Source organism: Tachypleus tridentatus, chromosome 8 (genome assembly GCF_004210375.1).
Source record: "Tachypleus tridentatus isolate NWPU-2018 chromosome 8, ASM421037v1, whole genome shotgun sequence".
Taxonomy (NCBI): domain Eukaryota; kingdom Metazoa; phylum Arthropoda; class Merostomata; order Xiphosura; family Limulidae; genus Tachypleus; species Tachypleus tridentatus.
This window is the reverse complement of record NC_134832.1, coordinates 47922506-47936828: the sequence shown is the minus strand read 5'-3', so window position 1 is coordinate 47936828 and position 14323 is coordinate 47922506. Positions and strand designations below refer to the sequence as shown.

Genomic DNA, 14323 nt, shown 5'->3' with positions numbered 1-14323 from the left:
TTGACCGTCACATTATAACGCCCACACGGCTGAAAGGGCGAGGGGGATTCGAACCCGCGACCCTCAGATTACGAGTCGAACGCCTTAACCCACCTGGCCATGCCGGGCCTAGTATTTTTGAGGTACCGTCTGTACAGATAATTTAATAACAGTGTTTCATGCTATTCTGTATACAAGTTAACTAAAACAGATATTTGTTTAATGTCTCTAAACGCCATAAAAATATACATGTGTTGAAACAGTTAATTATTTTTACAGGACAAAATGCTTATTTTCCGTTTTTCTTAGGCTGCTGTTTCGACTTTTGTTATAAACTTTAAACTACACTCGTTCAGTTTCTGAGAAAATAATAAAATAAAACTGTAATTCAGGGACTGTTTTTGTAGTTCCTGAAAACTGAAGTGTCTTAAATATCGCTCTGTGGAAGTATTCTCGTTCACAGACCTCGCTCTGTGAGGTTCTAGACTTATCTTTTTATGACGGTCTCATGGTAGTAACAATGTTTAAAAGATTTACGTCACAGAAGGAGGCTCAGGATATTGGTTTCCACGAGATAAAGTTCTTTTTTTTTAAATTACCCACTTTTGATTCTCTGATTAAGATCTGTTATAATCACATCGATTTCAGCGGTTCTTACAATATTGTTTGTTTGTTTTTCGTTTGTTTATCACGAAATTAGAACCTCTGTTCCCTGACAGATCGTATTGCGATTTCAGAAAACCTCTTTCGTTTTCGCATATACTGGAGCGTGCAATAAAAGGTTCCAGTGTTTACCGTGTTCCTTAGAGCCCTCGAAACCCTTGGAACGAAGCAACATGCTAGAGACTTCCCAAGCTGAGAACTAGATGAGGTTACCATAGCAACGGAAAGCAGCGGCCATAATGACAGCAGCGGCACTCAAAATGTGAGTGAACGCCCACTGGTGCTCACAACAAGGTGAGCTAGCTAGCAAACAGGGCCGCTTCGAAGGTTTTATAGGTGAGTTGTTTGGTTGCGTTTTTTAACCAGTCTTTTGTTTTTATGAAGACGTAAATTAGAATCTCGTAAATATGTTGTGTACGCTCTACACCGCGAGAAAGAGACCCAACAAGTTATAAATAATACATTATATAAATAGATGCTGTTCCCGTTTGTAAGTAGGAAACGAAAGATGTGTTGTTATGTCTATTTTAGTACCAAATTCTCCTAAAGCAGCGTGAGTGAATACGTAAACATACGTAGTTTTCACACGTTCGTTACCACGGAGATAATGAAATTCAGTGAACACGACAATAACATCAAATGTTACGAGTTTTTCTTTGACGTTTATCCAGTCATATTTACAAAGAAAATGGCTATTATAATAGATCATGTATATATATATATGCTTAAAGCCTTAGCTTGTCACTTGTATTTCAAACGACGTTTGATAAGAATGTTGTCTCGCATTCAATGCATCAGGTATCATTTTTTTCCAAAACAGTAACTTTTTGACATGTGTTCCACACGCATATAGATACGACTTTCTGAACAATTATTTTATTGTTAATGGAATTTCCCGCAAAGTTACTCATGAACTATCTGCTCTAGCTGTCTCTAATTACGAAATGATAAACTAAAGGGAAGAGAGATAGTCAACACCACCCATCGCCAACTCTTGGGCTACTCTTTACCAACGAAAAGTGTGATTGACCATCATTTTACAACGTCCCTATGGTTTAAAAGCCTAGCATGTTTGGTAAATGGATTCAAACTAGCGATTACCAAATTAGAGTCAAGTCCGCTGACCACCAAGTCTTCCAAAAACAACACTTTTATAATTCAAAATATTTTACTAAAATAACACAAATTTACCAGGAGTATATTTATACGCGTCAATGAAAGCTATTAGGTGTTCATTGGATTGTTCAATGTCGCCAACAACTCGAAGAATTACTTAAAGATGTCCTCAGGACAACAACTATCTCTTCAACTGCCAGCTATATTAGGTGTTCATTTAGGTCCTCATTGAACACACGTTTACAACCTAATATTTTTTATAATCTTTAAGTCTGAATGTGATGACAATACGTGGCCTAGTGGTTAGCATGTTCGGACCGTAAATCCGAACGTCTGTGGTTGGTGTCCTGCTGTCGCAAAACCACGATCCATACTTTAGAACTGTAAGTGCCTTATATGTGTAACAGTGAAAAAAAAAAAAAAAAAACTTAAAGATTGTCGGCGAATGCTTTTCATGAATGTCCTTCCTGTCTAGTCTAGTTGTTCAAAGTTAAGGTCAATTATTTAAATCAGTCTCAAAGATTGGCAGCAAATGCTTTGATTGAATGTCCTTCCTCTCTAGTCTAGTCGTTCAAAGTTAGAGAGCAATTTGTGAAGATATCCACCATTGAGTGGTTTTGTGCGAGAATTCTACAAACAACAGTTGAATACAAAATCTGTAACATTTAGACTTTCTCAGTTGTTGTTGTTTTTTTCGTATATTCTTTCCAGTGCAGTTTCTTTGATATATTGCGGTAAATTATTTTTATGATTTCTCAATTTGATATTTTTTTATTCTTTAATCACGTGAAGACAGTTTTTTTATTTGTTGGTTTGGTCATATTTAAAGCCTCTTTTGTAATTATCTGGACTATAAAGGTCGTTTTTGTGTGACCTTAATTTTTTATCAAAGCGTCTTTATTTGTGCCGTTTTCTTTCAGAGAACACTCACGTCAACCGAGTTTATTTTGTATTATACCTCAGCTCAGTTGTTAGCTCTGTATAAATTCTTCTGTTTTCTATAACAGAGTACAAAAGAAACTTATAACTCGGAGTTCTATATAAATTTTTACTTGGAAATAATGAAATTACAGATTCTGATGATCGTCCAAAATGTATTTATTTATGAATATTAAAATAAGATTGTTGAAATAAGGGGAAAAATAACGCAAAAGGCCCGGGTAAGTAACTTAATAACAAGTAAATTAGTCAGGTATATCAAGATGGCTGAAATACGGGGAAAAATAGCGAGAAAAAGAACCACTAATTATGATATTGAAGAGAGAAAAAAAAAAAAGAGAGAGATATCGGAAACCTCTGAGTTGGAGATTATGAAGCGATCTTAGACCTAATGGTAAACGTGTTCATGATGTTAAATAGTAAAGGGTTGTTATTTTCATGCAACGATGTAAATAGGGTTATCTGCTCGTTGCGAAGATGCAAGCCCCGGATATTTATAATAAAGTTAACCCTGTTCTGCCGAGAGACATAGATTTCAACCAAATAAATATAACACAAATACAGGTTTAAAATGTGAGCACAAGTGTCTGTAATGTTTCAAAACAAACTGTTATTTAAATTAATATCGGAAAATGATTTAACAAGAATATGAAGTCGTTTAAAGATTTTATGTGACAAGGCAATGAGGATAAGTTTAAGTTCCTTAAATAACCACAAATAACTAAGAACCGATTTGTGTAGTCTAGAACATAGAAATATTATAAACATTGTCTTTTGAACAGAGAATATTTATAAACACTGTTTCGCGTTTTCCACAACAGAATAATTGTAAACATTGTCTCTTGTTCTCTAGAACAGAATAAATGTTTCTTTTGACTTTGATATAATAAGGACATTGGTTAGTTATTATTTATGCATTGTCTTTATTAATAACTGTTGTATTACACACATAATTACAAAATTGTCTTGTGTTCTCTAGAACAAAGGATAATAAAAACATTACTTGATGTTGTCTTGACCAAAAAATAATTATAAACATTGCCTTAAGTTGTCTAGAACAGAGAATATTCATAAACTGTTTCGTGTTTTCTAGAACAGAATAGTAATAAATATTGTCTCGTGTTGTCTTAAACAGAAAATAATTACAAAAAATTGTATTGTGTTCTCTAGAACAAAGCATAGTAATAAACACTACCTGATGTTATCTTGAACAGAAAATAATTATAAACATTGCCTTACGTTGTCCAGAACAGAGAATATTTATAAACACTGTTTCGTGTTTTCTAGAACAGAATAATTATAAACATTGTCTCTTGTTCTCTCGAACAGAATAAATGTTGTTGTTTTTGACTTTGATATAATAAGGACATTGGTTAGTTATTATTTATGCATTGTCCTTATTAATAATTATTGTATTGCACACATTTTTAAGAGTTTATTTGAATGGATTAGTGAGATCTGCTCATTTCTAAATCATTTTGAACTTTCATTAACATGACTTTAATGGCATATTTTCTTAGAGAACATAACAAAACTAGAGAATTAAATTACTCAATTTTAATGTTATTCATAAAACACAGTTTTTGAAATAATTTTCGCAGCGATTATCCAATGACACGATAACAGTTGTCAGTCACGTGATCTTGTGATGTATTGTCTTTTTATTTAACTCGGTATTTGTGAAATCAGTCTTAGTGGTTAGGCATTGACGTTTTAGGCAGAGAAAGTTTTCATTTATAACTTAATGAACTCACTGTACATCTAAGCAGCTTGTCAAAACACACTAACATTTTAGTCGGTAATTTTTCTGACCACAATACTTTGTACGTGTGTTGCAACACAAATCAATGCGTGGACAATTCAATATCTTGATGTTGAGTAACTCTAAAGTGTTTGAATAGAGTTCTTTGACCTCATACCTATTTGCTGACACGCGAAAGAAACCGGTAAAAGGAAGGGGTTATCCCTCACACACATTAAGAAAGCTTCACCTGCCTACCCCCATTGGAGTTACGATTTGTGTCCTTTTAGAAAATCAGTATTCGATATTTTCCATTCTCTTCTGAAGTTTGCTTAAAATAAATCTATAAACAATCGACCTACAAGCTGTACATAAGCATTCGAATTTGAAGATTTTAGCACCAGTTTCACAACTGTTTGCCCTGAATGTTTAATTGAATTAGAAATTATTAAATGGAAACTGAATCAATATTTTTCAAATTTAAATATGATTTGCTTTGGTAATAAATCTTAATAGGCCTTATAGCTGATATTTCTTTGGGATTTATGTATCTCAATAATAAAAAAAATATTTTTGTAATAGCCCCCACCCCACTCCCACTGCTACTCTAATAACAGAAAGTTAAGGACTTTTCCATAAGAAGATAAATGAATATTCTTTTAATTAGCAGGACTCCTGGTCACCAATTCTGACTTTGGTTTATTTAGCTTAGAGCTAAAGTAACTTGATACAAATAGCATGTGAAATTAACCAATATAACCGAAAGTTAGAGTAACTTAGTACAAACAGTTAGTCGAGACTGGTTAACATAAATGATAGATACACTAATTTCAATCAAAGTTGATATATATACTTTTTAATTTAAAAATAATTATCATAAAACGTTTTCGGCTACACGACTACGAATGAATGACATCGAAAGTTTATAAACAGTGGTCAAAATAATAAGGTTTTTGAAAATTGAAATAACTGCACTGAAATGATCAACTACCCTGGACGTAGTCCACAGAAGAAGAAGCTGACACTTATATTTGAGTTAGGATATCGTAAGTAACATTTTCAGGAATGTCTTCATTTGTTATGGGATTCCATCTTCACTGAATGTTGAAGATTAAAAATTGAATTCGATGTAACTTTTTAATAATACCACTAACGTTTCTGTGTGTGAAAAAAAATTCCAATCTATGCTACAGTCATAAAAAATAAGCACCAAAAACTAATAGTTTTCATATTCGTGTAATTGTGAGACCCGCAGCCAAATTTATTTATTTTACAAAAAAATTCGCCTGCTCTCTACTAAAATGACATGTAATGAGAATGTAGGCTTAACAACAGCTACTGTAATTTAGCTCTTAGTCAGGAAACTAAGCTAAATTATAAACGTGATTATACGACTGTGTGAACTTAAGAAAGGAACGAATATCGATGACACAGATTTTTCATTTCTGGTGCCAGCTGACAGACTCGTAATGTTATTGCAAGATATTTTAATTTTAATATCTCACTGAGGTTGAATGGTGCTCAGTGGTCACCACGGCGAAGTGTTTAGTTGAGAATTCATGGTTTTTTTATTCCGTATTTGCAAAATAACCAAAATAACGATCATGTGTTAAACTTTGGGGCCGTTATAAGAGTGACTGTTAAATCGTACTGTTCTCTCAGACAAAAGTATCCCAAGAGCTGTCGCTGGGTGATGACTGATTCAACACCTACCACTCCCTTTTGGTCTAGCGGTAAGTCTGTGCGGCTTATAACGTTAAAAATCGGGTTTTGATACTTGCGATGGGCACAGCACAGTCAGTCCATTGCACAGCTTTGTGTTTATTAAAAATAAGCAATATAAACCTCTTACAATTAAGGACGGCTAATGCAGACATTTCTGAGGTAGTTCTCCGCAAAATTAAGTAAATAAGACAAATTTATGTCAGAGTTTTGTGTGTCTGCGTTCGTCAAAGGTTAAATTATTTTTCTTGCATTTCACAATAGATCACTCGAGAGGACTTATATAATCCGAAGCATCGTATATCCATACAAATTATCTTATTAATTCAAACACGATTTTCGCTATATGTTAGAACATTCTCCACAGAGTTTTGGGTGAATCTTCCTAGCCTATAATGTAACATTGTCTAGGGATATAAAATATCTATTTGTTGTGCCATTCGTGGATAGATGATCCTCGTGTCTGACGTCACAAATAACACAAAGAGTTTTGATAGGTTTAACCGTGATTGAAGTTTGCCAGAATTCTTTTTCGTGTATTGAATACGTTACATCCTTTTTCCTTCAAATTGTTTTTTAGCAAAATTACATTTATTTTAGTTTTTCGTCTGCACTATCAGAGAAATAAATTAAATTTGTTGAAATTACAGTAAATAATAGCTGTATAGCTTAAGGGATTTCTTGCAACTAAACTTTGTTTCTAGTTAAGCACAATATTACACAATGAGCTCTCTGTGCTCTGTCCACCAAGGGAATCAAAACCCGATTCTTAGCGTTGTAAGTCTTCAAACTTACTGCTGTACCACTGACAAATTGGGGGGGGAACTGTTCGCTTCTATCTTCTTTGTGGGATTAGGGGTAGCAGTAATTACGGGTCGTGGATGTGTTATAAAGGTGACAGTCAAATCCCACTATTTGATCAGACATCTTTCTTATGTTTTTCTCTAATATGGTATTTTTTCAGGCAACCAAACGAAACATAAATAATGTTTCTGTCACGTGGCAACTCAACAATAATCTCTATGACTATAATTTGAGACGTAATCCCTGTTGTTGTTTTATATTCTCCTGCTTTTACCTCAGTAGTTTATGGCCCGCCATGGTCAAGTGTAGAGGGCGCTCCACTTACAATCTGAGGGCCACGGGTTCGAATCCTTGTCCCGCCAAACAAGCTTACCCTTTCAACTTTGGTAGCGTTATAATGTGACGGTTAATCTCACAATTCGTTGGTAGAAGAGTATCGCAAGGGTTAACGGTGGTTGATCATGACTAGATTACTTCACTCTAATCTTACACTGCTAAAGTAGGGACGGCTAGAGCAGCTAGCCCTCGTGTAGCTTTGCGCGAAATTCAAAATAAATCAAATCTTAGTTATTGAAATAAATTATAGAAGTCTAGGTATATAAGTAAAAGTACCAAAAAGAAAGGTGTATACTTTCAGCAGATAAAAAGAAAAAATCATTATTTCATCCTCTGTCGTCCAGTGAGACAGTGGCATGTTTGTAAAATTATAACACTAAAATCCAAGGTTCGATTCTACAGGGTGGTTCCTTTTTTTTTTAAAGAAGAAAACCTCCAAAATATGTATTTTTATACGCAATGGGCTATCTCTTCTCTGACAACCACAGTTTTGAAATACATTCTTTTTAGCGTTATGAGCCCTCAAACTTACCGCTGAACCTCTGTGGGAAGTATGCTTCCCTCTTCCCCCCCCTCAAAGAAAGAAAAACATAGAATAAAAATAACAAATATATGTATTCCTTGGTTTCCAACCTGGTGAGAAAAAACGTGAATTTCAGTGACTAATAGATAACAAAGAGGCTTAACCTATTCTTTGATTCGCAATTTTAGGTGCAGTAGACTGGATTTTTCGAACTCACAGATCATTAGTGTAGCTTGAAAGAACAAAGCAAATAAAAGAAGGTCTCACTTAGTGGTTGTTTAAGAATAAAATCAGTGATAAATAAGCTTTAATTGTTTATAGTCTAGCAACTGAATTGTTTTATCGATTTTTAAAATCTCGTATAATCAAGGTATGGACGTTAAATGGTTTTCACTCGGGTCTATAATGTATTCGCTTGGATAAAAAAAAATTCGAATACGTTAATAAGTCACGATTTTTTGTTTTTTGTTTAAGTCTTCAAATAATTTTCGGAAACAAATCTGCGGTGTGTTCTTTAAATAAAGGTTAGAATAGAACAAAGCTGTGATTCTTTACCATTTGTTGAAATTCAAGAAGCCTTGAAGTGCTTTCCTTTAATACATAACGTAGATCTTGAATACAGTTGTAACCGCTGTGTAATTGACCGATTAAACACTTTAACATGAGTGCAGCGTTTGTTATATTACGTGCTTATCCGTAAGTGTAAATATTCAGTTTGTTTTGACTTGGTGCTATGTAAGCTCCAGTCTCTAGTATTGTTACGAACTGTATCGCTTATGTGTAACGCTTTCTCTATGTGCATTTCGAAAAAGTTAACAGACTAATGAGATAGTTCCTCAGTAGCACAGCGGCATGTCTGCCGATTTACGTTGAGAGTCGTGCTTCGCTACTCGGATAACTTGCTTCTATGTCTTTGTGCTTAGCTTCAAATAAACTATATTTAGAAATTGGTGAAGCGTTGAAGTTAATAAGCCTGAAAGTCCTCATAAAAACTACATAAACATTAGGCCTATTGAGCGTATGATAATAGTTTAAATTAGTTTAAGCGTGAACGATTTTGTACCCTCTTGAGTAATTATGATTTGTACGAAACCTATCTGTACGATTTTATTTAAAGTTTTGTAAACAGATATATTTAAACTTCATGGAAATGTTTATTTATTAGTCTGGCAAAACAAAACAAAAAAAAAAACTAGAAAATAATTTATGATATATTTATTTCCTTCACTAAGTTATTATTATATTATCTCAGTAGGCCTAATACTTCAGCGATTTTTATCACGAGAGTTAGGCCTAATAATTATCTTCGCTGGTTTTCGGCGCTTAAAATCGTATCATTTATTTTGTTCTTCAACAAGTGATTATCACCCTTGCTTAGGTTTGGTTGTTTAATATGTCTTGTGTAAAGCTACACAAGGGTTATCTGTGCATGGTCATCCCTTATTTTGAACATAAAGACTAGAGGGAAGACAATAGTCTAAAAGCCACCACTAACTCTTAGGCTACTCTTGTTTGATCAAAAGCACAAACACGGCCCTAACCTATGGATCATGTTTTCACGTCAACGGACCGCGAACCAGGTATCATCAAAACAAGGACTACTGAAATATTGGACACGCCATCCATAACATCCTAGTTTCAGCGCATAGGTTATTAAATCAAGCTTTAAATTTCCAAGTTTATACTAAACGAGTGGCAAAGTAACTGAGATTTATGTATGCACGTTAAGCCTTTTTTTTTTAAGAAAAACATGTTCGTGAAGAATGCCCTCTTATCGGTATAATGGGACGAAAAGGGAAAATAAATATACAGAAATACAGTACCCGAGCTACTGTAAACATAATTGTGTTTACGGTCTGTCATAAAGGAGGAAGAAATACCCAGTTATCCAGTTTAATTTTTTCTTAAGCTAAATATAGTATTTGAGCCTGAAGAAAATTACAATATTCTGAAAAATGAATAATTTTTGGCTAGTATACCAGATCGGTAGCGATCTGTCTTCTGAAAGTTAAAATTCTCAGAATTTATTTTTTGCGATAACGAGCATTTTAATCTGGTTACGAATTTCTCTTTAAAAAGTGAGGAAAACGGAGAATTATGTATAATAAAATACAAAGCGTGGGTAAAATGAATATAAAATAAATGCAAACTGACGCGTACCTGACCAATTTAAAAACATAAAATTGCGTAGAAAGCGTGTATGTTTTTACATATACATAATTCCCTGTTAAATAAACTGCCGAGTACAAAACTTGAGATGACGGACATCTTATACACTTTTTACAAATACTGTTTCATTAAACTAAAAATGTAGAGTTGTGAACGGAACTTTTCCATGACCGAAATCGGCTACTTGGCCTCAGTGACTCAGCATTAAAACTGGAGGCTTAAATTGCTAAAAATAGGGTTTAAATACTCGTGATTGGCACAGAATAGAGTGCCTATTGTCTGACTTTGTGTTTAATAACGTACAAAGATGGCTATATAACGTTTAACACTAGATTTTAACACTACTTTGTTTCTCATATCGTTTAATATAAATAGAATTTTTTCATCTTTGTTTTTATTGAGGTCTATCAAGGCGTGAATTATGTTCAGTATGTCCTATTGATAAAACTTTTATACTGGTTTCTGTTCAGTGGGTCCTATTGATAAAACTATTTGATACTGGTTTCTTTAAAGTTCGTTATTACTAAAATTTAGGGTCCTTGACTGTAAAAACTAATAAATATTTCTTAAGGTTAAACAAACCAGTGTAAGATATTTTTCTCAGTTCAAACACCTAATTTTTTTTTTTTTAATTTGCGACAAAAAAGCCCATCCATTGTTCGACTGCGCCAGTTGCTATCGTATGACTGATTAATTATGTACATTTTGGTTACCATAGCAACGAATCGAAGGAACCTCAACATAAACATATGATAGCCACAGAGATTCTAGTAATGAAGATAAGATAATTTGTTACTGCTCAACTAAAATAATGAACTCCCGAATCCATAAATAGTTCGTGGAAAATTAAGTTCTAGTAAGCACATTTCAGGTTATACCATTAATTTCGTGACCTGCACATTAAAACGCATGTATATAAAAAAAAAAAAATAATTTTATGAAGGAGTTTTACTGCAAAAAACTCAAACAAAATAAGTGTTTACTAGTTCTCCACGTGTGTCAATCGGAGATGGTCCGGCCTTTTAGTCGTGAGGTCGTTATAATGTTATTCGTTGGTAAAAGAGTAGCCCAAGAGTTGGCGGTGGGTGGTGATGACTAGCTGCCTTCCCTCTAGTCTTACACTGCTAAATTAGGGACGGCTAGCACAGATAGCCGTCGAGTAGCTTTGTGCGAAATTAAAAAAAACAAACAATCGGAGATATTGAATTTTTTTGTGAAAAGGTAAAAAACAATCGTTGAGATGAAATTTAACGACCAGAAAGTAATGCATGTATACAAGGAAATGATAAAGATTTTAAAAAAGGTAAAAAATGACAATGAATGACATTAAAGATAAGTAAGTAAGAAGAAGTACAGATGTTGGGTTTTGTTGTGAGGTGAAAATAATTCGATGTCTAGAACACTTCAGGAGAATGATTTAATTATTTCTTCTTTTGTACGAGTCGAGGGTTCGAATCCCCGTCACATCAAACATGCTCGTCCTTTCAGTTGTGGAGGCGTTATAATGTTTCGGTCAATTCCACTATTCTTTGGTAACAGAGTAGCCCAAGTGTTGGCGGTCAGTGGTAATCACTAGCTGCCTTCCCTCTAGTCTTACACTACTAAATTGGAGACGGCTAGCGCAGATAGCTCTCGTGCAGCTTTACGCGAAATTCGAAACAAACCAATCATTTGAATGCCCACAAGGTGTAACTTGTAGGCCTAAGTTTTCAGCTATACTGAGACTTTACTGCACAATATAAAACTAAATCAACTCACCTATACTGACTGGTGCAACGGTTAACACAGATTCAGTCTTGGAACAACTCACTTTTTACCTAGATTCAATTCATCTAACTAATGCTTAAAGGAACACCATTATATAATCTACATTAGAATGTACTACAATTTGACGTCAATTCTTAGAAAATGACTTTCCATCATATATCTTTGAATATTTGAGGTCATCTTGCTATTTGGCCAACTGGGTTGCAAACCTTTACCAGTCATATCAATTCTGCATGATCACTATGGAGTACGTTGGTATATCCATACAGATAATGATGGAAGTGACTCAGGAGTCGAAGAACATTTAGTGACTATTTTCGATCTATCTCCTGCCTACTTTCTATGAAATTATCTGCCACACTATAGTAAGCAATCACGTTTTTCTCTGTTATTTTTATGACAAAACTACTTTTACTGCTAAATCAGTGATGTTTGTATCTAAAATGAGTGGATCTTTGAAAATTGGGCGTGCCAGTATCAGAGTTATGGTCACTTCCTTCAGTATGTTGGATCCTCTTTTAAATTCAGCAGACCTCAAAGGTATTTGACTTTTCAAAACGTTTTGTAGAAGACGAGTTACGTCAGAATAAAACTTTACAAAATGAAAATAGTAGAAAAATAACTGAATTATTTTTATCTTATACAAGTTTTTGTCCTTGGCCAATTGTAGAAAGAACTAATCTTTGATGGATCTCTAGACACTCCTCTTCTGCTGACTATTTCAACTAAAAACTTTACCGTTTAATAGAATAACGTACATGTTTTGGGATTTTCAGCACGAGTTTTTCTTTCCTCAACTAATTCATGATCATCTTCAACCGTCTATAAAAATAATTTAAAGGTCTTCACATTTGTGTTTAGGTCATCCAAGTAGATGTATACGACATTTCAAGATAGTTTAAATACAAAATATTCCATCAATCACTGAAACCAAACCAAAAACATTACATACTAAAGATAGTAACATAAAAAGTTGTTACAAACAATTTTCTGCTGTAAAGGTTGTCTTTACCTAACTTGCTTCGCCAATTTTCATTTGTCAATATCCACTTTCCATACACAACGTTAGGAATTAACTCTACTTTCAATACACTATTGGATCAAATTAATTTTCAATATTGCATTCACTCTTCTTCTTCCTGACGAGTATAACAGAAAGTGTCCAAGTACTAGTACTAGGTTTTATCACTCCGACAGGGAGTGTCCAAGGACTAGGTTTTATCACTCTGACAGGGAGTGTCAAAGGACTATTACTAGGTTTTATCACTCCGACAGGGTGTCTCCAAGGACTAGTATTAGGTTTTATCACTCCGACATGGAGTGTCCAAGGACTAGTGCTAGGTTTTATCACTCCGACAGGGAGTGTCCAAGGACTAGTACTAGGTTTTATCACTCCAACAGAGAGTGTCCAAGGACTATTACTAGGTTTTATCACTCCGACAAGGAGTCTCCAAGGACTAGTACTAGGTTTTATCACTCCGACAGGGAGTGTCCAAGGACTAGTACTAGGTTTTATCACTCCAACAGGGAGTCTCCAAGGATTAGTACTAGGTTTTATCACTCCGACAGGGAGTGTCCAAGGACTAGTACTAGGTTTTATCACTCCGACAGGGAGTGTCCAAGGACTAGTACTAGGTTTTATCACTCCGACAGGGAGTATCCAAGGACTATTACTAGGTTTTATCACTCCGACAGGGAGTGTCCAAGGACTATTACTAGGTTTTATCACTCCGACAGGGAGTGTCCAAGGACTAGTACTAGGTTTTATCACTCCGACAGGGAGTGTCCAAGGACTATTACTAGGTTTTATCACTCCGGCAGGGAGTCTCCAAGGACTAGTACTAGGTTTTATCACTCCGACAGGGAGTCTCCAAGGACTATTACTAGGTTTTATCACTCCGACAGGGAGTCTCCAAGGACTAGTATTAGGTTTTATCACTCCGACAGGGAGTCTCCAAGGACTAGTACTAGGTTTTATCACTCCGACAGGGAGTCTCCAAGGAGTAGAACTAGGTTTTATCACTCCGACAGGGAGTGTCCAAGGACTAGTACTAGGTTTTATCACTCCGACAGGGAGTGTCCAAAAACTATTACTAGGTTTTATCACTCCGACAGGGAGTCTCCAAGGACTACTACTAGGTTTTATCACTCCGACAGAGAGTCTCCAAGGACTATTACTAGGTTTTATCTCTCCGACAGGGAGTCTCCAAGGATTATTACTAGGTTTTATCACTCCGACAGAAAGTCTCCAAGGACTAGTACTAGGTTTTATCACTCCGACAGGGAGTCTCCAAGGACTAGTACTAGGTTTTATCACTCCGACAGGGAGTCTCCAAGGACTAGTACTAGGTTTTATCACTCCGACAGGGAGTGTCCAAGGACTAGTACTAGGTTTTATCACTCCAACAGGGAGTCTCCAAGGACTAGTACTAGGTTTTATCACTCCGACAGGGAGTGTCCAAGGGCTAGTACTAGGTTTTATCACTCCGACAGGGAGTCTCCAAGGACTATTACTAGGTTTTATCACTCCGAGAGGGAGTCTCCAAGGACTATTACTAGGTTTT

At 35.1% G+C, this 14323-nt stretch overlaps 1 protein-coding gene across 1 annotated transcript in view; it reads left to right on the top strand.

The window, feature by feature from the left end:
• The first annotated feature begins 594 nt into the window (after positions 1-594).
• Positions 595-14323, top strand: part of LOC143222346 (uncharacterized) — a 26899-nt gene continuing 13170 nt past the window's right edge. The window contains exon 1 of the mRNA XM_076448774.1: positions 595-978. The gene's annotated coding sequence lies outside the window, so the exon portion shown is untranslated. The remainder of the gene's footprint in view (positions 979-14323) is intronic.